Source organism: Rhinatrema bivittatum, chromosome 1 (genome assembly GCF_901001135.1).
Source record: "Rhinatrema bivittatum chromosome 1, aRhiBiv1.1, whole genome shotgun sequence".
Classification (NCBI taxonomy): domain Eukaryota; kingdom Metazoa; phylum Chordata; class Amphibia; order Gymnophiona; family Rhinatrematidae; genus Rhinatrema; species Rhinatrema bivittatum.
Window position 1 is genome coordinate 418,939,551 of NC_042615.1, and position 23,871 is coordinate 418,963,421.

Genomic DNA, 23,871 nt, shown 5'->3' on the forward strand with positions numbered 1-23,871 from the left:
TAGAGAATCCAGGCAGTAGTAGGAGGTGAAAGTGTAAACTAATGACCAGGTAGCTGCTTTGCAAATGTCTTCAATTGGAATCTCTCTGAGATGTGCAATGGATGAAGCTGTTGCTTATACTTGGTAAGCTCTGACTAATTAGTGAGACTGAATCCAATACTGAATAGCAATGCTAAAAACAGTTCATAATCCAATTAGATTTTTTTTAATCACACTTGTTCTAATTCTGTTAGGATCGTACAATATGAAAAGTTGGGATGCATTTCTATGGGATTATGTCCATCGCTTGTAATACACCAAAGCTCTTTAACAGTACGATGTATAAAGTACATTTTCTGCTTTGTGAGCATAAGGTTTTGGAAAGAATGTAGGAAGTATTATTGACTGGTTTAAATGGAAGGCAGAAACTACCTTCAGTAGCAATTTAGGATGTGTTCTGAGCACTATCTTATTGTGAAAAAATTGATATAAGGGAGGTAGTAAATTAATGTTTGCAATTTGCTTATTTGGCAAGCAGAAGTGATTGCTATTAAGAAAAGAACCTTCCAGGTTAGATATTTTAATAGTGCTGAATCTAGGGTCTCAAAAGGAGGTTGCACAAGATAAAAAAGGACTGGTGGTACTAACTTAACTGGCGAGTGCAAGTGTAGGAGGTCTTTCATGAACTTAGAGACTAGCAGATATGTGGAAATAGATCTCCCATTCTCTGGAGAGTGAGAAGCTATGATAACACTGAGATGCACTCATACTGATAACACCGCAAGTCCACATTGCACAAGAGAGTGAAGGTAAGACAACAGGTATCTTGATTCACAATTGAACAGGTCGATGTAGTGAGCAGAACACCAGGTTGTGAAGCGTTTCTATTTAAAAGAATAATTGTGTTTAGTAGACTGTTTTCTAGCTGAGAGAAGCAATCTTGAATCAGCTCTGGAAGGGACCACTGCTTTAAGACAGTGTATTCAACATCTATGCAGTCAAAACCGAGGAATGGTAGCATAGGGTGCAGCAGAGAGCCATCTTCTTGGGAAAGAAGAAGGGCTCATCTCCCAGATATTATCAGAGGTTTTGTGGAAAATTGAAAGATACGTATACCACACTTGCTTGGCCATATTAGTCATCATAGCTTGTTCTCGCATCATTTTCTGTACAGTTCTGGATATGAGTGGTATTGGAGGAAAAGCATACATGAGACCCGTGCTCCAAGGTATCACAAGGCATCTGGAGCTTACACAGGACAGGAGATTGGGTTGGATGGAGCAGAATTGATTTAATTTTTTATTCTGCTCAGTCACGAAGAGGTTGATCCATGGATTTCTCCATAATATGAATAATTGATCAGCTACATTTTGGTTTAATGACCATTCATGAGGATGGAATATTTTGCTAAGCTTGTGTTCTAAATGTCTGGCAGGTAAGATGCCTGGAGAGTTGCTTCGTTCTAGATCACCCAGTGCTATATATACAAGGCTTCCTGACATAGTATCCATAATCCAATTCCTCCTTGACGTTCATGTAGAACAGGGCTACTTGGTTGTCCTTCTGTATTATTATGTTTTTTCCTTTGAGAATGTGGCTGAATGCTTGAAGGCATTGCTCTGAGTTCTATCAAACTGTTGTGGAACCTTTTTCTTGCATCAACAAGAATTCTTGTGTTTTAAACTGTTCAGTGTGGATACCCCAACCAACAGTGGAAACATTGGTAACTAATATTACCTGTTCTATTTGGAATCAAAAAATATTGGGAGTAGAATCACTGATTGTCAAGGGTAGAAGGTATTTTCTGAACAGCGTTTTGCAGTAGGACTTGGTTCACCTCCTGCTGCAGAATTGGTAAATGTGCCGGGAGGTGGAATAGCAGTGTAAGGGATTATTGGTAGAGTTTTGAAATGGAGACAGTAACCATACTGAACTATCTTCAAAACACACTGATCTTTCAATAACAGAGTCCAGCAGGTTAGAAATTGCTAAAATCTGGCCCCCACTTGATCTATGGATTATGTATTCCCGTTGATCAAAAACTTTGCCCAGGCTTTGCAGGTGGTTGTTGTGTTTATTTCTGCCTGCATTTTCTGGGATGTCCTCTAGTTGTGCTGGCTGTAACTGTTGCTGATGTGTTTGCTGAGGCGGCAAGCAATATTGGTGGTAAGAAGTGTATGATCTCCTAGGACAGTATGGGCATTTGTATGACATACATGGTTTTCTTGCTGAAGAATGTGGGTGTGCTGAAATGGATAACAATTAAACTGCTACATTATGCTCTTTGATTTGGGCTACAATTTCCCTTAGCTTTTCCCTGAATAAGTTGTCTGCTAAACAGGGTAGGTTGGCAAGTTTCTTGTGGACATCTTCTTTAATTGTGTTGACTCTCAGACAGGCCATGTGTTGTGCAAGTATGGAAGCAACAGACTTTCTTGCTGTAGTACTGAAGGAAATGTATACTGTTCACAGAAGGTGTTAGATTACCTCCTCCAAATTGTACAGAGGAAGTGGCGAAAATTGTTCACCAGTCTCCATCTTAATGAACAGTTTTAAGTTCTGAACGCAGTCATAGATATCTTGTACTATGTAGAACCGATGTTGTGTGATTCTCATGGTTAGCATTGTGCCCTCAAAGCCCTTCTTTCCATAGTCATCCAGGATGTGCTGATTCTTACCCAGAGGTGCATTTGAATAAAGCCAGGTCTTCTTGGCCTTTTTCATGGCATTTTCTACCACAATGGAATTTTGGGGGAGTTGAACTATTCCATATCCTGGAAACTTCTTTATTCTGAATTTTAAGTCCAGCTTGTGGGCCACAGTGGATCCTGAGTACAGGGTCTCCCACATTTTCATGACAACAGTGTCCAACACTGCATGGGTTGGTAATGTTGATGGTTCCACAGGAATTTCCAAGATCTTCAAAATTCCCATTACCTCTACTCTGGGATCTAGCTCTTTGTATACTGCAATGTGAAGAGCTGTTCCCATTTTCTCCACAAACTTTGAGCAAGTCAAGTTCTCTGGTGGATATGTGTGAACCAGTGGCTCCAGAGGTGGATCAGACAGGATGCCTATAGAGCTGCTGGGAGAACAATGCCTGGACCAGGATGACTGTGGAGAGCAAGGAGAATGGATTCCTTCGGATGAAAAGAGATGAAGAGGTGGATGCTCACTGCCAACATCATCACCTGATGATGATGATGTTGGCAGAGGCAGAGCACCAGGCATGACCCTTTCAGGAGATAATGGAAGGATGGGATAGACTGGACGGAAGGTAGGTTCCTCCACTTCCGGTATGAAAGAAATGAAAAACCCTTGTTTGATATCCGTAATCTCTCTGCTGGCATGAATGTGGTGCATCCTCCTCTGATACAATAGGTTCTTGTTCTACTATGGATGGAGGATTAGACGCTATTGGTAGAACAGAGAGGCTCTGGTGATTGCAGACAGAGTCTGTGGGATAGTAGATGGGAAAACAGACTATAGTAATGGAAGGGGGTAGGCATAACTGGGATTCTGCAAATGAAGCACTCTAAGCTACATAAACTTTTGTTGGTAGCGCTGCCCTCAAAATCTTGTGTGCATAAGACTCTCCTGGTTGACTTGATAGTACTGGCAAGTGAGTTTCTCTCTCTTTGGACTTTTTGGAGGTATCAGACAGTGGTGATACCTGAATAAAATTTGGACCCTCATCTGAGATTATTTCCAGCTGTAATTGCGTCGGTGGAACTGATTTTATAATCACTTGCATCGATGGATGCATCAACGCAGTTTTCCTCTGCTTTAAATCATTTTTTGTTAACTTCTTGGAAGCACTATGCATGGCAGGATAATCTGACACACCATGGATCGATGAAGTTGGTGTCTCTTTCCTTAAAGTCTTTTTTTTGACACTGTATGCATCAAGTATGCATTGGGTCGAGTGTTCCGACACAGCGTGCATTGACGCATCAATGCTCTGTGCATTAAGCAACTCAATGCAATATGCAATATGCATCAGACTATCCGATGCTGTTTTCCTGGTCAGGTGCCTTCCACGATTTCGTGCATTGAATATTTTGGTGGCACCAATGTATCTGGCAGTTTTCATAGATGATGCTTTTTCATTTTCAAAGGCACAGGGGCTGATTGTACAGAGTACGTCGAAGTGTGTCGATGCTTCTGTTTACTACGCCCTCTTATTGACTCCGATGATCATGGTCACTTTGGACTCAGTGCATGATAGGCTACCCAATCTGAGTTACCTCTCACTGAGGATACAGCCCTGGACTCTCTGCTGTGGCTGCTTTTCAATCAGGAAGAAGAGTACTTTCTCCTTGAAACAGACCTGCTTTTGCTACTGGCTCTCAGGCTAGCTTTCTTTACTGCTTTGGATCTCTGGGACCTGAGAGACATTCGTCCACACATCGAACAGTTGGGCTGGTCAGGCTCAGGTCCCAAGCATCAATAGCATAAGTTGTGGCTGTTCATTTTAGACATAATCTGGCCACCAATTCTCCCAAAAAAAAAAAAAAGTTTTTCTACTTTTCACCTGTTTTTTTGTTTTTTTAAGGTAGCACAGAAAAGTGCTTTTGTGGATTACTAAAGACTTGTGAGAACATTTTTTTTTTACTAAGGAGAATAATATGGAGAGATTGTGATAACCGTCTGTGCAAAGTTCAAATGAAAACAGATTGAGGAGATTCAATAACAATGCTCATGTGGGAACTCCAGCACGTGCTCAGTAGAGCTCAAAAGCTCTACTGATTTGGAGAGACTGTTCTGTTCAGTGCCGCCGGATGACATCACCCACAGATCGTGTCTAATTCAGCCCTGCTTATTGACAGAAAAAGAAAAGCAAGTTTGCTTAAACAGTATCTTCTGAGATAGCAGAATGAATTAGTCAATTATATGTGGGGAGTAATGTCATCCAGTGGCTGCGAACAGACTTATCTCTCCAAGCTTCTGAGCATATATGGGAGTTCTCATACAAGTGCTGCATTGTGAGCCTCCTCAGTCAGTATAAGAGCTGAATCTAGCTATGTAGTCAACTCTCTAGGGATCTAGACGTGTATTCTATGGCTAAAATTCTTCCTGCCGCATATGCAAAACACCGTTTACGGTAAATTAACTTGCTTTTTCCATCAATAAACAGGCTGAATTAGCCATTACATGTGGGGAGTCCTAAGTTAAGGACTGTAGTGGTGTGGTATTATATACCACTGTGGTATTAAGTACAACCTAGATTCCACCATGGAGAGGGGACTACAATTGCGCAAAACTGCTTGTCCAAACTTGCTGTTTATTCTTAAAAGGTTATCAAGACAGTTACAGGACATCAACGTATAGACTGAAGACCACGTTATAGCTTTGCATATGTCTTTGATTGGTACTTCTTGCAGATAAGTGACAGAAGCAACCGTGGCTTTAATCGATTCTAAGTTGCAATCCTGCTGAGTTGTAGCAGTGATGAATGAACTCAGCTAACCAGCTAGATAGTTTGCTTAGCTACTGACATCCCCAAACAAGGATCATAGGAGACAAAAGGATTACAGGAGACAGAAGAGCTGGTTGGTTTGACGATGAGGTTGAGTATGTCTCTTATAGTATGCTAGGGCTCATTTGCAGTCCAAAATATGATGGGCTTTCTCACCCTCGTGCACATGGGGCTTTGGGGAGAAAGTAAGTAGAACAATAGATTGACGGATATGGAAAGTCAATACTACTTTTTCTAGAAATTTTGGGTGTATTCAAAAAACCACTCTGTTGTGATAAAACTGTAGATACGGAGGATAGTGGATAAGAGCTTGGAGTTCGCTAACTCTTCTCACTGAGGAGACCACAATGAGGAAAATTGACTTCAAGGCAGCAAACTCTAATGGCTCAAAAGAAGGCTTCATCAGTTGAGTGAGGACCACATTGAGATTTCATGGAACAGATGGTTTTTGTATCGAGTGTTTGATGTGCAAAAACCCTTTGATAAAACGAGATATGAGCAGGTGAATAAAGATTGGTTTGATGTCCAAGGCTTGGCTTGCCAAGATGGTGCTCAGGTGAACACTCACTGAGGAAGTGGCAAGGCATGAGTCAGAAGTATTGCAAGAGTTGTTCAAAGGGTGCGTTTGTTAAGGCCCTCAAGACTAGGTTCAGATCCCATGCTGGTATTGTCAAGTAAGGGGGTGCACATGCTTCACTGCCCTGAAGAAACATGCAACATCTGTATGGGCGCTTACTGAGGACCTCTTCACCTAGCCCCTAAAATACTTTAATGCCATCTGTACTTTCAGTGAATTTAACTCCAGCCCCTTATCTAGGCCATTCTAGGATTGGTCTTATGAGTGATCTGAATGGAAAACCCTCCTTCTTCTGCATTAGAATTTGAATACGCTGCATAACCTGCCACATGCCAGAGAGATGGGTTGCTTCCTTGTTTTCAACAGAGTTGCAATCACTGCGTCCAAGTAGCTCCGGTCTTTTAACTTTCTCCTTTCAATAACCAAGGACTTTGGTTTTCCTTAACCAATGGCCTTTTACACAGAAGGCCCTTGCTTCCTGATAGCCTCTTTTTTCAACTTTATCGGGTCCCTATACCATGGGTGCCTGAGGCAATCCAGTGCTACTAGGATGACCCATTTGTCTATATCTGACACCCTCCGAAGTGTCCTTGCAATCATTGGCCATAGTGGGAAAACACAGAGCAGCCTGCTTGTCAGCCAAGGCTCTGTCCCATATGAGCCTTTCTCCCAGGCTTGGCTGAAAAATTTCTTGGCTTTGGCATTTTGATGGGCTACCAGCAAATCTCAGCAGGGCTGTCCCCAAGCTTTCACTATTCTTGCAAATATGTCTTCCAACTGCTCCTATGCTAAGGGTCCAACAGGTATCGGCTGAAATAATCAACCTGTTGGTTGTCCATCCCTACTATATGACTTGCCATTAATTCTGTTAGTTGAGTCTCTGCCTAGCTCATTAAGATCCTAATTTCCTTCTGTACCTGTGGGCTCTAGGTGCCTCCTTGTTTCTTCACATCTGCCATGGCTGTGACAGTTGTCAATAGCACCTTTACTGCCTTTCTCAGCAGCCTGGAGAGGAACTTGCCGAGCGCCAGTCTGATTGTCCTTGTCTCCAAGTGGTTTATTGACCAGGTGGCTTCCGTCACCAACCAGTTGCCTTGTGCCATCTGCCCTTCACAACAGGCCCCCCAGCCTACCAGACTGGCATCTGTCATCACTGTTATTCATGCTGGTGAATCTAGTCACCCCTATCAATATATTGGCATCATTAATCAATGAACAAAGGCTGCCCCTAACCATTTCTGGCAGTTGCAGTCTCTTGTTATAGCTCTGACACTGAGGGAATCATCTCACTTACAGGGCCTTCTGTAACGGGTGCATGTGCTCCCTTGCCCAGAGAACCAGATCTATGGCAGCCACCATTAAACCCAAGACTGGCAAATGGGCCCTCACCCTGAGCCTCTTGCTTGCTAACAACTTTCTCACTTGTGACTGAAGTTTCATGACTCTTTCCTAGGTCATAAAGACTTTGCCTAGTCTCATGTTGCCAGAGGATGTGGTTAGTGCAGTTAGTGTAGCTGGGTTCAAAAAAGGTTTGGATAAGTTCTTGGAGGAGAAGTCCATTAATGGCTATTAATCAATTTTACTTAGGGAATAGCCACTGCTATTAATTGCATCAGTAGCATGGGATCTTCTTAGTGTTTGGGTAATTGCCAGGTTCTTGTGGCCTGGTTTGGCCTCTGTTGGAAACAGGATGCTGGGCTTGATGGACCCTTGGTCTGACCCAGCATGGCAATTTCTTGTGTTCTTATGTTCTTATGTCAATAGATGCCCCCAGATACACCTGGAACTGGGAAGACTCCAACTGGTTCTTGATCTCATTCACGACCAATTCTAACATTTCCAGAAGCTGCATCACTATCAAGGTAGACCTCATGCTTTCTTACAATGATCTGGCCCTGACTAGCCTGTCATCCATATAAGGGTGAACCAATATTTCTTCCTTCCTTAGTGCTACCGCTACCACTACCTTGGTAAAGGTGCAAGATGCTGTGGCTAGGCCAAAGGGCATGGCCTTGAAATGATAATGATTTCCCAACACTATTCAATTCAATGCGCAATCCATCACCAGGAAAACACACACATACTCAACGACTTCCTTTCAGAAACTAAACCAGACGTATGTGCTATCACAGAAACCTTGTTAAAAACCACAGACACAGTATTAATAAATCAGCTCCCCACTCAGGCCTATGACCTCCTCTCTATTCCCAGGCTCAAAAAAAGAGGAGGAGGGCTGCTCCTGGCAGCCAAAAAAGGGCTAGTCCTTACCCTACAGCTCACAAATGCCTCAGCCAACCTGGAATTTGCCCTCTTTAAATCAAAATACCTCCAAATCGGACTAATCTACGCCCCTCCAGGAATTCTCGAAGCAGACCCCTCCCCCATCATGAAACTCGCCACAAAACACCTTAATGCCGAAAAACCAGCCATCCTGATGGGAGACTTTAACCTTCATGTTGACACTCAACCGCGCTCCACAAACTGCGAAATCCTACTCACCACACTCAGCCACATGGGATTCAGACAAATTGTCAACAATCCTACTCACAAAGCAGGTCACACGTTAGACCTTATTTTCATAAACGAGTTAATATCGCCCCTCACCAACCCAACATGCTCACCAGTCCCTTGAACGGACCACCAAATCATCTCCACGGTTCTAGAGATCAAGGAGCACCCCCCCCAAGCAACCCATTTAACCTCAGTATCCGTCAGGAAACCCTGCACCGGAGAACTCCTCAGCTCGCATCTTTCTAAGGAACTAGTTCACCTCGACCTCTCTGACGTCAACACTGCCACTACATCTTGGATTAACATCACCAACAATGTCGCTGATCAAGTGTGCCCCATGACTACGAAAACACTCCATCCGGATAAGGACAACAGGAAACCCTGGTTCTCCCCTGAGCTGAAGTCGCTCAAACAGGAGCTCAGATGTAAAGAACACGGTGGTGTAAAAACCCTTCCACAACAACCCTCTCTGCCTACAAATCCTGCCTAAACTCCTACAGGAATGTAATCAACAGAACCAAGAAAGAATTCTTTTCTAAAATGATCCACCACTTTATCTTTGACTCCAGAGCTTTGTTTTCCTAAGTATCAGCCCTCACAAAACCAGCTACTCCCCTCATCCCAGACGACCAAGCTACCAACAAGGCCAATGAACTGGCGGACTACTTCGAGAGAAAAATCGCCACCCTCGTCGCACCCCTCAAGGGGCCCTCTCCTCATCCTATTTACTCATCCCCCACCAATTCCCAACTCTCGCACTCAACCCTCCAGCAACAAAATTCAACCCCAGCTACTCTTGCCATCTTCGAGCTGACATCCGCATTAGAAATAGAAAACATCCTTAAGAAGCTGAAACCTTTGTCTCATCCTTTAGATCTCATACCGTCCAACCTGCTTTTCTCCATTCCAAACACCATCGCCAAACCAGTAGCAGATATAATCTGCTCTCTGTCTCAAGGACATGTCCCAGACCAAATCAAGCTTGCAATGCTTAAGCCTCTCCTAAAAAAACCCAACCTGCCACCCTCAGACCCAGCCAACTTCCGCCTCATAGCTAACCTTCCAATGATCGCCAAACTCATGGAGAAGATAGTAAACAGACAACTATCTGAATACTTAGAAGAAAATGACATCCTCACCCCAAATCAATTTGGATTCCGAAAGGCCCTGAACACCGAATCATTATTAGCCTCACTCTCGGACACCATCCTCCTTAACCTGGAAAAAGGCCAACCATTCCTACTCGCACTTCTGGATCTCTCCTCAGCGTTCGACACCGTGAACCACACGTCTCTTCTACAGCGTCTAACAGACATCGGCATCACAGGATCGGCGTTCAACTGGTTCAAATCATTCCTTGAAAACAGGTTCTACAAGGTCAGGATCAACAACAAAGAGTCACACCCAATCAGATCAAATCTGGGGGTACCCCAAGGATCATCCCTGACACCCGCACTATTCAATATTTACCTCCTCCCACTCTGCCATCTACTAACCAACCTCAAGCTAACGCACTTCCTATACGCGGATGACATACAGATCCTCATCCCCATAGCTGAATCACTCCACAAAACATGGTCTTATTGGAATAGCTGCCTTACAACAATCAACAACCTACTCACCAGCCTCAACCTCATCCTTAACACCAACAAAACCGAAATCCTCCTAATAGCCCCAGACAACTGCATTCCACTCAACCCCCCAATTTCCTCCCAACTCTCCATCACTTCTATCGACCACACAACGCATGTAAGAGACCTTGGTGTGCTACTAGACAACCAACTCAACCTAAGCAAATTCGTAAACAATACCACCAAGGAATGCTTCTTTAAATTGCAAGTATTAAAAAAATTAAAACCACTTCTGCACTTCCGAGATTTCCGCCTGGTACTACAATCTATCATCCTCCCGAAACTGGATTACTGCAACTCACTCCTTCTGGGCCTTCCCGCCAGCACAATCAAACCACTTCAGATGGTCCAGAATGCGACGGCCAGGATCCTCACAAACACCAACAAAAGGGAACACATCACCCCTATCCTCCAGAACCTCCACTGGCTGCCAATTAAATTCAGGATACTCTTTAAAGCCCTCATGATGATACACAAGGCCTTACACAACATCTCCCCCCTCAACCTAACTTTCCAACTTCAGCAGCACATTACCAAGAGACCCATCAGAAGAGCGTACAAGGATATGCTACACACCCAGCCGGTAAAAACCTCACTTAGGAAACGCGCCCTTTCCACTGCGGGTCCCCCACTTTGGAATTCACTTCCTCCGGACCTCCGCCAGGAACCCTGCCTTTTGGTATTCAAAAAGAAGCTAAAGACTTGGCTATTCAGCCAAGCATTCCCTGAGATCTAAGATCCGATGAATCGAGCTTTATAGACGCTGGCCCACCAATTCCACTGTAAATATGTTTTGAATTGTACTTTATTTTAGCAAATCATGTTTTGAATTGCAGTTCACTTGTTCACTGTAAGTTCATTTTCAACCTTGTTCCAATGTATCCGCCCGAGGCGACAGTTCAGTTCTCTGTAAACCGGTGCGATATGTATTCTATACAGGAACATTGGTATATAAAAATGAAAAATAAATAAATAACACTATAAATCTCAGGAACCTTTGATGAGCTTCCCTGATTGGAATATGTAAATAAGCTCTCCCTTCCATACCATCCTTATCACTAACTTTAGTGTCTCCATTCTGAAATGGGGGATCCTGAGATATCTGTTTACTCTCTTTAAATCTAGTACTGGCTGAAACATTCACAACTTTTTCAGTGTCGCCTGAATAGTCTTTTTTTTGTCAGGGGATGTCACCTGTATGGGGATATCCTTGCTTTTAGAATGGAAGTGGCTAGTTTGAGGGCACAGCCCTGCCAAATACCTACAGTACTTGAATGTAATCCACTTTGAAGCGCTGAAAAAAGTGTGAAAAGTGGAATATAAATTTAAATAAATAAGTAAAATAAAATAGATAAATATTTATGTATTTATTTTAAAAAATGTATTATGTCTATAGCAATAAAATTCGTGCTAGGCAGATTTCCACAAAAAACAATAAACAGTGGGCCTGATATTCAGCATTGGCCGGGTAAGTAACTTAGCTGGATATGACTTATCCAGCTAAGTTACAAGGGATATTAAGTGACATGGCTATGCTACTGAATATCCGTGGTCAAGGAACTACTTTGCTGGATAAGTTAAATGTGGCTGTTAGATCAGCTCTATGGCTGTTCCACTTCCCCTTGCTGTAGAGGATACATTTTACCATCATATCTTGGTGTTCCATTCTACCATAACCATATCTCTTATGCCTAAATGGAAGGGAAAAAGCCCTGGCTAGCTTATGTTCACCAGGATTGGGTCTCCTCTTCTTCTATCCTAATTTTCCTCTTCCTAAGTCCAAAGACTGTAACATATTTAGGATGAAAGGACAAACAAACTTCTAGAAGTGACCTGTGCTATCTAGATTGGGTGTGGCTGTCTCAGAACTTGGGGGAGGTAAACTTTGAGAAGCAGGAGAGCCGTTGTGGCCAGTGCACAGTGTGGAGCTGAATTCTCATTGTGGAGCTGAATTCTCATTGTGGCTAAGTATTCCTGCTTATTACTTATAAGTAATAAGCAGGAAGATATCACCAAGATATCACCATCCCAAAGGAAAACTATATCTTTCCATAAACCCTGCTCCTCTGAAAGCATAACCACAGCACTCGACAAAACTGTTGGTAACCTTGACCTCTCAAATCCAGATGCAGCCCTTCACTCCTGGAATCAGATAACCAAATCTATAGCCAATGATCTCTGCCCCGTGATACATAAAGAAATACCCATCATACAGAACAAAAAAAAACCCTGGTACTCCAACGAACTCCAAAGACTGAAACAGGACCTCAGATCAAAAGAACGCCTGTGGCGCCGCCACCCCTCCTCCCAACATAAAGCAGTGTATAAGCAATCACTGCACAACTACCGACAAGCCACAACCAATGCCAAAAGGGACTTCCATGCCAAAAAAATTCACGACCTACAATTCAACGCCAATGCCCTCTTCTCCTACGTCAATAACCTCACTAAAACCCCCCACCCTGCTACGACGGAAGAAAGCTCCAAGAAAAAATGCGACGATCTTGCTAAATACTTCCAGCACAAAATCTCCAGTATCCTCCTACGTTTCCCCCACCACCCCATGACCACACCCCCCTCCCCAATACACAATAGCTCCTGCATCAAAGCCTTCGACCCCACATCCACGCTAGAAATCGAGACCATCCTTAAAAAAATGAAACCGGCCACACACTTCCTAGATGCAATCCCCTCCAAAACCCTCCTCTCCATACCCACCACCATCGCCAAACCCCTAGCCAACATTATTAACTGCTCCCTCACCTTCGGCAAAGTGCCAGATCCCCTCAAACTCGCCGTTGTGAAACCCCTCCTAAAAAAACCATCCCTTGACCCCTATGACCCTGCAAGCTATCGGCCCATCTCCAACCTACCCTTCCTTGCGAAAGTCCTCGAGAAAGTAGTCAATACCCAGCTCACCGACTATCTTGAGGACCACAACCTCCTACACCCTTCACAATTTGGTTTTCGGAAAGGCCGAAGTACCGAGAATCTCCTCTTAGCCATCACTGATGCCATACTCATCGGACTTGACCAAGGAAAATCCTACCTACTGGCCCTACTAGACATATCGGCAGCCTTCGACACTGTCAATCATCAAATCCTTATCACACGCTTGACAGAGATAGGAGTCACCGACACAGCACTGGATTGGCTCACCTCTTACCTCACTAACAGAGAATACCTTATAAAACTCGAAAACTTTGAATCCGGCCACGTCCCCCTCAGACAAGGCGTTCCCCAAGGATCTTCCCTTTCCTCTACCCTCTTCAATATATACCTCCTCCCCCTCTGCAACCTACTCTCAAACCTAGGCCTGAACTTCTTCCTATACGCCGATGACGTACAAATACTCATACCCATTCAAAAAACCCTCAATGAAACCATCCTTTTTTGGGAATCTTGCCTAGTCACCATCAACGCCCTACTAACCGACCTTCACCTTGCTCTCAATGCAACTAAAACCAAACTACTCTTTATATCCAAGCAATCTGAGCATGATTCCTCCACCACACCACCGCCCCCTAACATCTCCCCCCCGCCGTAAGAGACCTGGGAGTCACCCTTGACCAACACCTCAATTTCAAACCTCACATCAAGTCCCTCCTTAAAGCAGGTTTCTACAAACTTCAGATCCTCAAAAAACTCAAGCCTCTACTCCACACTCAAGACTTCAGACTAGTCCTACAGTCCACCATCTTCTCCAAAGTGGACTACTGTAACGCCCTGCTACTAGGCCTCCCTTTCTCCACCATCAAACCTCTCCAAACCCTCCAAAACGCCATGGCTCGAATCCTTACCAATACACGTAAAAGAGAGCATATCACACCCATCCTAATAGACCTACACTGGCTGCCCATCCATTTCCGCTCCCAATACAAAACCCTTACCATCCTTCATAACACCCTCTACAAAAACAACCCCCCTTGGCTTAAAGAAATGCCCCACTTCCACCTCTCAACCCGCCAGACAAGATCCACCTCCACAGGCACCCTTCACACCCCCCCCCCTCAAAACAGCCCGATTATCCACCACCAGAGAAAGAGCCTTCACCATCGCGGGCCCCGTCCTCTGGAATTCCCTCCCTACACACCTCCGTCTTGAACCCTCCCTACCCATCTTCAAAAAAGGCATTAAGACCTGGCTCTTCAAGCAGGCTTACCCCAACTCCAGCCCCTCGTAGCCTTCCCCCCTAGTCCACCCAGTCTCCCCCCCCTAGCCTCTCCCTAGTCCCTCCTCCCTTATTCCACCCCAGCCTCCCTCATCCACCCCAGCCTCCCCCCTCACCCCCTCCCTCCCCTCACCTGTTCCTATATCCCCCCCAGCCCACCTCTCACTCCTGCGCTACCCTTTACCGTCCTCCGCTGCATTATCAATTTTAAAACATTTAACCTGCGCCAAAAACCTTAAATCAAGCTCCCTTTTAGTACCTGCTATAACCATAACTGTTGTAAATAAGCTAATATTTTACATTTTTGTGTTTTTAAATGTTCAAATAAGTTTTCATTATATCCCATAACTGTTGTAAGTAAGCATCCATTCTTCTCCCCTATATAATCTTTTACCCCCCCTTAACCGCTGTAATTAAACAACAATGTATAACCCCGTTAAGCAACCTCTCTTGTAAATACTGCTACGTTCCTTTTACCTGCTCAGCTGCTCTCTTTCCTCCTTACCTTCCTCCCTCTCTCTCCCCCCCCCTTTTTCGCTCCTGCTCCATCCCCCACTCCCTGTTTTTTGTAATTTCCTCCTTTCTCAAGTTTATTGTAAACCGGTGTGATGTGCTTGCACGAACACCGGTATATTAAAAGCTGTTAAATAATAATAATAATAATAATAGAAGGCTTCTGTGTATAATTCCTGTCTGTGTTTTCATTTCATTATAGTCAGATATTATTCTAGTAAATTAATTTGCTGTTTGGTTGCTCTGCTATAGAGTTAAGATTTAAAAACAAATTTGCTGTTTGGTTGCTCTGCTATAGAGTTAAAATTTAAAACAAACAAAAAAAACCCTCCAGCTTTTAAATCTGATAAATTCTATTTCTCATTTTGGAGTTAGCTGGCACTAATAATCTGTTTAAATATTAATATTGGGGAATAAAGAGCTGTGTAAAAAACATTTACAAAAAAGGACAAACAAACTTCTAGAAGTGATCTATTCTATCTAGATTGGGTGTGGCTGTCTCAGAACTTGGGGGAGGTAAACTTGAGAAGCAGGAGAGCCATTGTGGCCAGTGCACAGTGTGGAGCCAGGGAGAACTAAATATTCTTGTGTCCAGCTAAGTAAAGGTTTAACTTAGTTAAACTTAGTAAGCAATCAGGGGGAGGGTCTTATTAAACTCAATTGCAGATACAGAGTCCTGAGAACATCCGTGACCAAGGGCTGACTACAGCCATCCCGAGATAGATTTAGGAGTTTGCCACCCTAGGCACTGTTGCTGCTGTTGCGCCCCTATTCCATCCCCACCCCCTAACTCCTGTGTAACATCAGACAACAGGGAGCAGGAGGTGTAAGGCGCAGTCCCACAGTTTGCTGTGGCAGCTCAGGCATTGATTCTGTGGCAAAAACTGGAAAAATCTGAAGCACATTGGCAAACATTTCCATCTTTCATATTATAAAAATTAATTTTACAACCTTGCTTGTACTGTATAATTTCTTTTTTATTGGGTGAGGAAAAAGGATCTTAAGTATCAGTACAGGGATGAGATTTTAGGAATGGGCAAAAGAGGAGAGGCCCAGGGATGGGGAGAAGAAAGGAGTAGGACTGGAGCATGAAGGTGGAAGGACTGGGGCTAAGAGGAAGGACTATGAGAAGGAAATATGAATGGGGATGGAGATCAGAGAGGTAGAAAGGAGGGGGATGAGGAGGATGGGATATGGGGAAGGTAGAAGAAAGGGGGAAATCAGGAATTTGAGATGGGAGGAAAAGAGAGCGTGAGAGAGGTTGTGGGATGGGGAAAGGGATTAGGACATGTTGGGGAGGGTTCTAGGATCTGGAGAGAAGTGAGAGGAAAGAAGGGAAGTTCCAGGATCTGGGGGATAGAATCTAAGATCAAGGGGGAGAGAACATGATTTGCAGTGGATGGGGAAGGAAAAGGATGCAGGTATCTCTACCGTGCTGAGGTCCTGCTCCCCCTTTCAACTCATCTCTAACCTCTCAATCTGGAGTGCACGCACACATCATTCAGCCCTCCTAATCTTACCAAAATAATTCCCTTTGCTCTCTGTGCTCCAGGCTTACCCCCCTCCCATGTTGTTCCCTGCATGCTGCCTAGGAAGGGAGGGGCTGGATTTCATTTCACTTATATAAAGCACATACCATACTAGTATAGCTGATCAAGGCAGTTCACAACAATAAAAGCAGAGTGTTATTCTCTGCTGAGTGAGATTCAGCACAGCTATAAGAAAATAAGTAAATTTTAAAAGCTCTGTGTGCATGACTGGGCCCTACGCTCACAGTGCATTTTCGGAAGGGCCGGGTTACGCGCTGACATGCAGGGCCTTTCAAAAGGGGCAGGCCAGGGGTGGTGTGGGCCAGGACAGCGCCATTAGATGCTATTCTGGGGAACCGTATGCCAGTAGCTGGCCGGTCCACGGGGTTTACTTCTGCTCCAGAGGTGCAATAAGTATAAAAATAAAAAAATTGGGGCTAGGTAGGGTTAGATTAGGGAAAGAGATAGAAAGGTTAGGGAAGTTTCCTTCCAGTTTGCTCCTTAATTGGAGTGGATCAGAAGGAAACTGGGAAAAAGGGCAAGGGTGATTGAGTCACCACATGTAATTTGAAAATCCCCCCCTCCGAGCGCAAATCGCCCACACATGCACTTAGACAATGTATTTTATAACATGTTATAAAATCGGCATATCCAAGTGCATGTGCTGGTCTTAAAATCGACCCCTAAATCTTTAACCAGTCTGCTCTCCACCAGATTTTTGTCTCTCAAGCCATAGGCCTCGTGTGGCTATTGGGAAATCCAGCCCTGGCCATCCCTAACTGCAACAAGTTAACCTCTGCTATTACTGGCGTCAGTAGCATGGAATCTTCTTAGCGTTTGGGGACTTGCCAGGTTCTTGTAGTCTGGTTTGGTCTCTGTTGGAAACAGGATGCTGGGCTTGATGAACCCTTGGTCTGACTCAGCAGGGCAAGTTCTTTATGTTCTCTCAGGCTATGGCGTGAGGGAAGACGTAAAACATGCAGAGAAAAACTGTAGCATAAGAAAGTAAAAAATATATCTATGTGCTAAGCTGCCTGCACTACTGGCGATCAGAGCTATGAAAGTGGCATTAATAACAATAATAGTAACAACTCAAGGAAACCACATTTCACCCAATTGCCATAGGTTGCAAATGCTTTGCCCTGCACCTATCATCTCAAGCGGTTTCTAGATCCAAGCCTTCCAGGCTTATCTGCAGCAGGGGCTGGCGAGCAGCCTTGGAACAATTCAACCCCAGGTGTCATCGAAAGCACCGCTCGCTCTCATTAACTTTATCCGAGAACTGCGATGAGCTTTCCCCGGAATACCACGTCCTCACTTTAAAGACAGTAAGGGATTACTCACCTTTTCTCCGCCCACCCCACACGGGAGCATCACGTGCTACGTGACGTAACAGCGAGATACTACGCTCCTCTCGCCAACGGCGCTGGAAAACGTAACCGCTCACCTAGAGCGCGTGCCCGTGGCCTAGCGTGGCTCGTCAAAGCCGTTGATTGGTTAAGAGGGAGGTGGGGTTTGGTTGGGGCGTCTAGCGACGTGGTCTCTGGTTTGGATCTTGCCGCGCTGTAACTGCTGTAGGAAGAGGAGTGTGGGGGAATCTTGGATGAGAGAAAGGGAGAAAAAAGCGGGTTTGGGCTTTTACCAGCCATGAAATGGTATCGGTGTAATTGCTCCCGGCCCTGGTGCGTGCGGGTTTCACACTAAGTTGTGGCGTTTCGTGCGCACAGATCCACAGCCAATCGCTATTGACGCTGGGAACGAAGAATGGCTGAGATGTCATAAGAAAAGATCACCATTCCTCTTCTTCAGCCAAGACACTTGAAGCTGGGGATTAGAATAGGGCTGGAAAGGAACTAGGGCTTCTTGTGCTCCGATTGTTCAGTCTATAATTGCTGTATAATTTAAACAGAGTTCCACAATGGCTGAAGTAAGATCTAGTGAAAATTGCTCTCCTGAAAAATATGTCAAAAGTTAAGAGGGTTCTGCCCATGAAGAGCCCAATTAAATAAAACGTGAGCTCACATTTCCTTTATTCGCCTGATAAAAATTAACTGCCCTAAGCTAATAATATGTAAGTATCCCACTTAAAAAAAAAAAAAAGTAAACCTAAAAATGTGTGCAGAAAACATGAATTTTGTTCACAAACAGGCCAATACAGTAAAGTGCGGCCGCAGTTTCCCTGCTTCTAACCCGCTTTCTACTCACAATTTGGCCGCGTTAGGCCAACCCGCGATTCACTATCCCTTTTAACCCATCCTTACCGCTTCTTTAAATCAATGGGTACCCCTTTCCGCCAGCGGCATGTATATGAGATGTAAACGATCGGATTAGCTATTCCCCCCCCCATTCAGTAACGCGCGCCCCTGACTATCGCCTTTTTAATCTGCAGTTTAGCCGCACGTTTAACCTGCTAATTTACCGCCTACCCCTACCCCTGCATTAGAGGCAGGGGTAAGGGTAGACGGCAAAAGAAAACCTAAAATCCCCTCCTCCCTGAAGCGACTGGACATGTAAAATATGTAAAACCTAAAATCCCCCCCTCCCGAAGCAACTGGACATGTAAAATATGTGAATAAGTGTAACCAACTTACTTTTTGTTTCTTTTTCAGCCTTCTCTGCCGTCCTCCGGAGGGGGCAGCCAGCGGCGAAAGCGGCTTCCAGCGGCCCCCGCCGGCGAAGACGGACGAACGCACGCCCGTAGTGCACGGGCTCTCAAGCCAGCGAAAGCACATGGACGGGCGTGCGTGACGTACGCCGTGACGTCACGCACGCCCGTTCATGTGGTTTCGCTGGCTTGAGCGCCCGTCAATTTGGGCACTCTAGCCAGCGAAGCGTACGCCGTGACATCATGTGCTTTGCTGGCTTGAGCACTCTAGCCAGTGAAGCGTACGCCGTGACGTCATGCGCTTCGCTGGCTAGAGCGCCCAAAATAACAGCGCTCAAGCCAATGAAAGCACATGAACGCGCGTGCGTGACATCACGGCGTACATCACGCACTCCCATCCATGTGCTTTCGCTGGCTTGAGCGCCCGTGCACTACGGGCGTGCGTTCGTCCGTCTTCGCCGGCGGGGGCCGCTGGAAGCCGCTTTCGCCGCCGGCTGCCCCCTCCAGAGGACGGCAGAGAAGGCTGAAAGGGCTGAAAAAGAAACAAAAAGTAAGTTGGTTACACTTATTCACATGTTTTACATGTCGAGTCGCTTCGGGAGGAGGGGATTTTAGGTTTTACATATTTTACATGTCGAGTCGCTTCGGGAGGAGGGGATTTTAGGTTTTACATATTTTACATGTCGAGTCGCTTCGGGAGGAGGGGATTTTAGGTTTTCTTTGGTTAAAGTTGGGATCCACTTCCTGGTGCCTGTCATTTCAAATGTCATTTGAAATGACATTTGAAATGACAAGTACCAGCGCACCCAGGATACTGTATAAGCGCTGTATAAAGTGCCTATACAGTAAAATGGATTGCGCTTCATGGACGCTCGTTGGACACGTGTTGGACGCGGCTTGAATTTGCATGCAATTTTAATACAGTATTGAGCGGTAGGTGAGCCGGACTGTGCGTGCGGCAAACGCGGGTGCGCCAGGCACTAACGCAGCTCTTCCTACTGCTCCTTACTGTATCGGCCTGAAAGTAATTTGAGCACAAAAATGTTTTTTGTGTATCATCATGAAATCCATAAATCATATTTATGTGAAAAAAGATAAAACAATTAAAAAGCCATGCTAAACAACGCTTCTTGGACTAGCACAGTTATTCATTGTGCAATTGTATTGCTCCGGGATCTCAATGCGAGGATGGTGCAAGGAGTTAATAAACGTGGATAAAGGTGAACTGGTAGATGTAGTGTACTTGGATTTTCAGAAGGCGTTTGACAAAGATCCTCATGAGAGACTTCTAGGAAAAGTAAAAAGTCCTGGGTATAGGTGGCGATGTCCTTTTGTGGATTACAAACTGGCTAAAAGACAGGAGAGAGTAGGATTAAATGGACAATATTCTCAGTGGAAGGGAGTGGAGTGCCTCAGGGATTACTTTTCAATATATTTATAAATGATCTGGAAAGAAATATGACGGGTGAGGTAATCAAATTTGCAGATGATACAAAATTGTTCAGAGTAGTTAAATCACAAGCAGATTGTGATAAATTGCAGGAAGACCTTGTGAGACTGGAAAATTGGGCATCCAAATGGCAGATGAAATTTAATGTGAATAAGTACAAGGTGATGCATATAGGGAAAAATAACCCATGCTATAGTTACACAATGTTAGGTTCCATATTAGGTGCTACCACCCAAGAAAGAGATCTAGGCGTCATAGTGGATAACACATTGAAATTGTCGGTTCAGTGTGCTGCGGCACTCAAAAAAAGCAAACAGAATGTTGGGAATTATTAGAAAGGAAATGGTGAATAAAATACAGAAAATGTCATAATGCCTCTGTATCGCTCCATGGTGAGACCACGTCTTGAATACTGTGTACAATTCTGGTTGCCACATCTCAAAAAAGATATAGTTGCGATGGAGAAGGTATAGAGAAGGGTGACCAAAATGATAAAGGGGATGTAACAGCTCCCCTAAGAGGAAAGACTAAAGAGATTAGGACTTTTCAGCTTGGAGAAGAGGGGAGAGACCGCTGAGGATTGATCTCCCTCACCCCGATCCTTAGGGATGGAAATCAAAGGGACTGCGAAAGACAGGGACGGCTGCCCGCGATCCTTGGGTGTCAAAGCGACCGCAGGAGTGGAGGATTTTGGGGTCCCAAAAAGTTTCTCCATTTTGTTGAGGCTTGCACGACGCCTCTTGGGTGTCATCTGATCACACAAACGACATCCACAGACATTGTGTGAGGCCCCCAGGCAGAGGATACAAACCTCGTGTGGGTCCGTAATGGACATAGTCTTCGGGCACTGGGGGCACCGACGAAAACCTGTCAACGCCATTAAAAAGACCCAGTGTGCAGTTGATGGCCGATGGGTGCCGGGAGGTGGAGAATCGGGAATCGACTGCAAGATTGAGCAAAATATAGAAAGGAACCTAATGTACCGGGCTGGCACCGACCGCGAAGGGGGACCCGATGAGGATCTTTTCTTGGGTTTATCGTTAAATACCATTCGTCCGTTGCAACTACTTCAAAATTCAGCGGCTCGTCTATTAACTAATTTAAAAAAATTTGATCATATTACCCCGATTCTGATGAGTTTGCACTGGCTTCCCATTCAATTTCGAATTAAATACAAATGTTTGACATTGATTCACAAAACTATTTATGGGGATAGAAATGAATGGTTGAATGCCACACTCCATATTCATACCCCTGTACGGAATCTTAGGTCCATGGGTAAGGCACTTCTTTCTGTTCCATCGCCTAAGTCAGCACATCTTAATACTGTTAGAGAGAGGGCCCTTTCTATAGCCGGGCCGAAACTTTGGAATTCTCTTCCGCTCGAGTTAAGACTAGAGGATAATATCCAGCATTTCAAAAAGCAGATAAAAACATGGCTGTTTGAACAGGCTTTTAGCAACATAGTATGATTCTCAGATTTCTGAACAGGCTTTTAGCAACATAGTTTGATTCCCTGATTGATTTTTGCACTATATACAATGTAGAATATTCTGCCCTATTTTAGTTGATTGATTTGATTAAATTTTATGTATTTTATTATTTTGTAAAATAATTAAGTTATGGTTTTTCCATGTTTTTAGGTTTATTTGTTTTATTTTTATTATTATAGGTTTTTAATGGACGCAGTGTTATTTTTATTTTTGAATGAATTTTATGGTTATGTTGTTAAAGACTGCCTGGTAAAGTTTGTAAACCGACTTGAGGTGTATACAATTTGTTCGGTATATAAAATGTCTTAAATAAAAAATAAATAAAATAAAAACTTGAAGAAATTTGAGAGAAAAAATTGAAAAAAAGTGGAACCCCACGGACTGTAAGGCAACTGTACCACGGAAAAGGGGATGTAACAGCTCCCCTAAGAGGAAAGACTAAAGAGATTAGGCTATCCACATGACCTCTCGTGGTCATGTGGATAGCAGCAAGTTGGGCATGCTCAGTCTGCTGGCCAAAGTTTCTAGAAACTTTGACAAAAGTTTTCTGTGGCGGGCTGCATCGGATGAAGTCACCCACATGTGAGTAGTACATCCTGCTTGTCCTAGAAGAAATAAATTTAGTCAGAGGGAGTTGCTGAAAATTCATAAATTGTCTCAATGGGAAACTCCATCATCAGTTATGTCCTAAAAATAGAAACCGTATATCTAAATCATAAAAAGAAAGCTTTCCATATGAAAAAAAGTTTGAAATGTTAATTTATTTTTTAAAAAAGAAAATGTAGAAACTAAGTTCCATCACACAATGACATAGATGTTTTTAAACAGCTTTTATGAATAGTATCATGTACTTTTAAACCGTCCTTTTCTGAAGACAATGTGAATCATTACTCAAATATCATTGCTCAGCACTGATTGATGTTTTCTAGGAATTTCTTGAAAAGAGCACTCAGCATGCACAGAAGTTCCCACAAACCCAGAGAATGAAGAGCACCTCAGCTTGTATTTTTCTACCATGTATTTTCTTGCAATCCCCAGCTTTTCAAGGGTATTTTAACTTCTTATGACTCCGTGCTTTCCACCTTGCTGCACTGTCAGCAATGAAACACGTGGATGGATCGGTGTAAACAATATTTTTATTGAAGCTTGCCCAGTGGCCGCCTCACCTTGCCGCCAAAACAAAGAACCTGTGCAGAATTCTGGACTCCCCTTGCCCCACACATCTAGGGTCTCTTCCATATTTTCCATTTTCTGCACAGAAAATGGCAACGATGGAGGAGACCCCCACTCATGGTGAAGATCCAAGGCCCCGACGTGCCACACGGCAAAGATCTCCCGGAGTGCCACGTGGCGAAGATCAAGACCCCAGCTCGTCGCGCAGCGAAGATCAAGGCCCCGGATTTTCACACGGCAAAGATCAAGGCCTTGGCATGCTGCACGGCAAAGATCAAGGCCCCAATGTGCTGCGCAGTGAAGATCAAGCCCCAGTGAGAGTGAGTGTGTGTAGAGGGATGTGTGTGTGAGAGAGACTGCGAGCCTGGGGGTGTGAGAGAGAGCATGTGTGAGGATGCTTGGGGGGGTTAGGAGAGCATGTTTGTTTATTTATTTATTTAAGTTTTTTTATATACCAACATTCAAGACGATAGTCCCATCATGCTGGTTCACAAGAAACAGGAGTGCAAAATAAACTTAAAACTTGAACAATAGTGCAGAAAAAGCAGTTACATGTAACAAGGAAAGATAGAACTTGGAGTAAGAAGGAAAAGGAAGATCAGATAAATACATATAATTACATTGTAAGAGGTAGCTAATAATGATATTGCTGGTGATGTGTGTTGATTGTTAGGAGTTAAATAATATTGGAGTTAGGAAAGGCCTGCATGAACAGCCAGGTCTTGAGTCTTTTCTTGAAGGTTGAGAGGCTGGGTTCCAT

General features: G+C 44.1%; 1 protein-coding gene across 2 annotated transcripts in view; it reads right to left on the reverse strand.

Moving 5' to 3' along the window:
* Nucleotides 1-17,824, reverse strand: part of LOC115092255 (myoneurin-like) — a 109,522-nt gene extending 91,698 nt beyond the window's left edge. The window contains exon 1 of one of the 2 annotated variants that reach the window (XM_029603003.1): nt 17,735-17,824. The gene's annotated coding sequence lies outside the window, so the exon portion shown is untranslated. Of the gene's footprint in view, nt 1-17,538; nt 17,684-17,734 lie in introns of those variants that run through there. The other variant, XM_029602993.1, reaches the window with a different exon arrangement.
* Nucleotides 17,825-23,871: the final 6,047 nt, after the last annotated feature.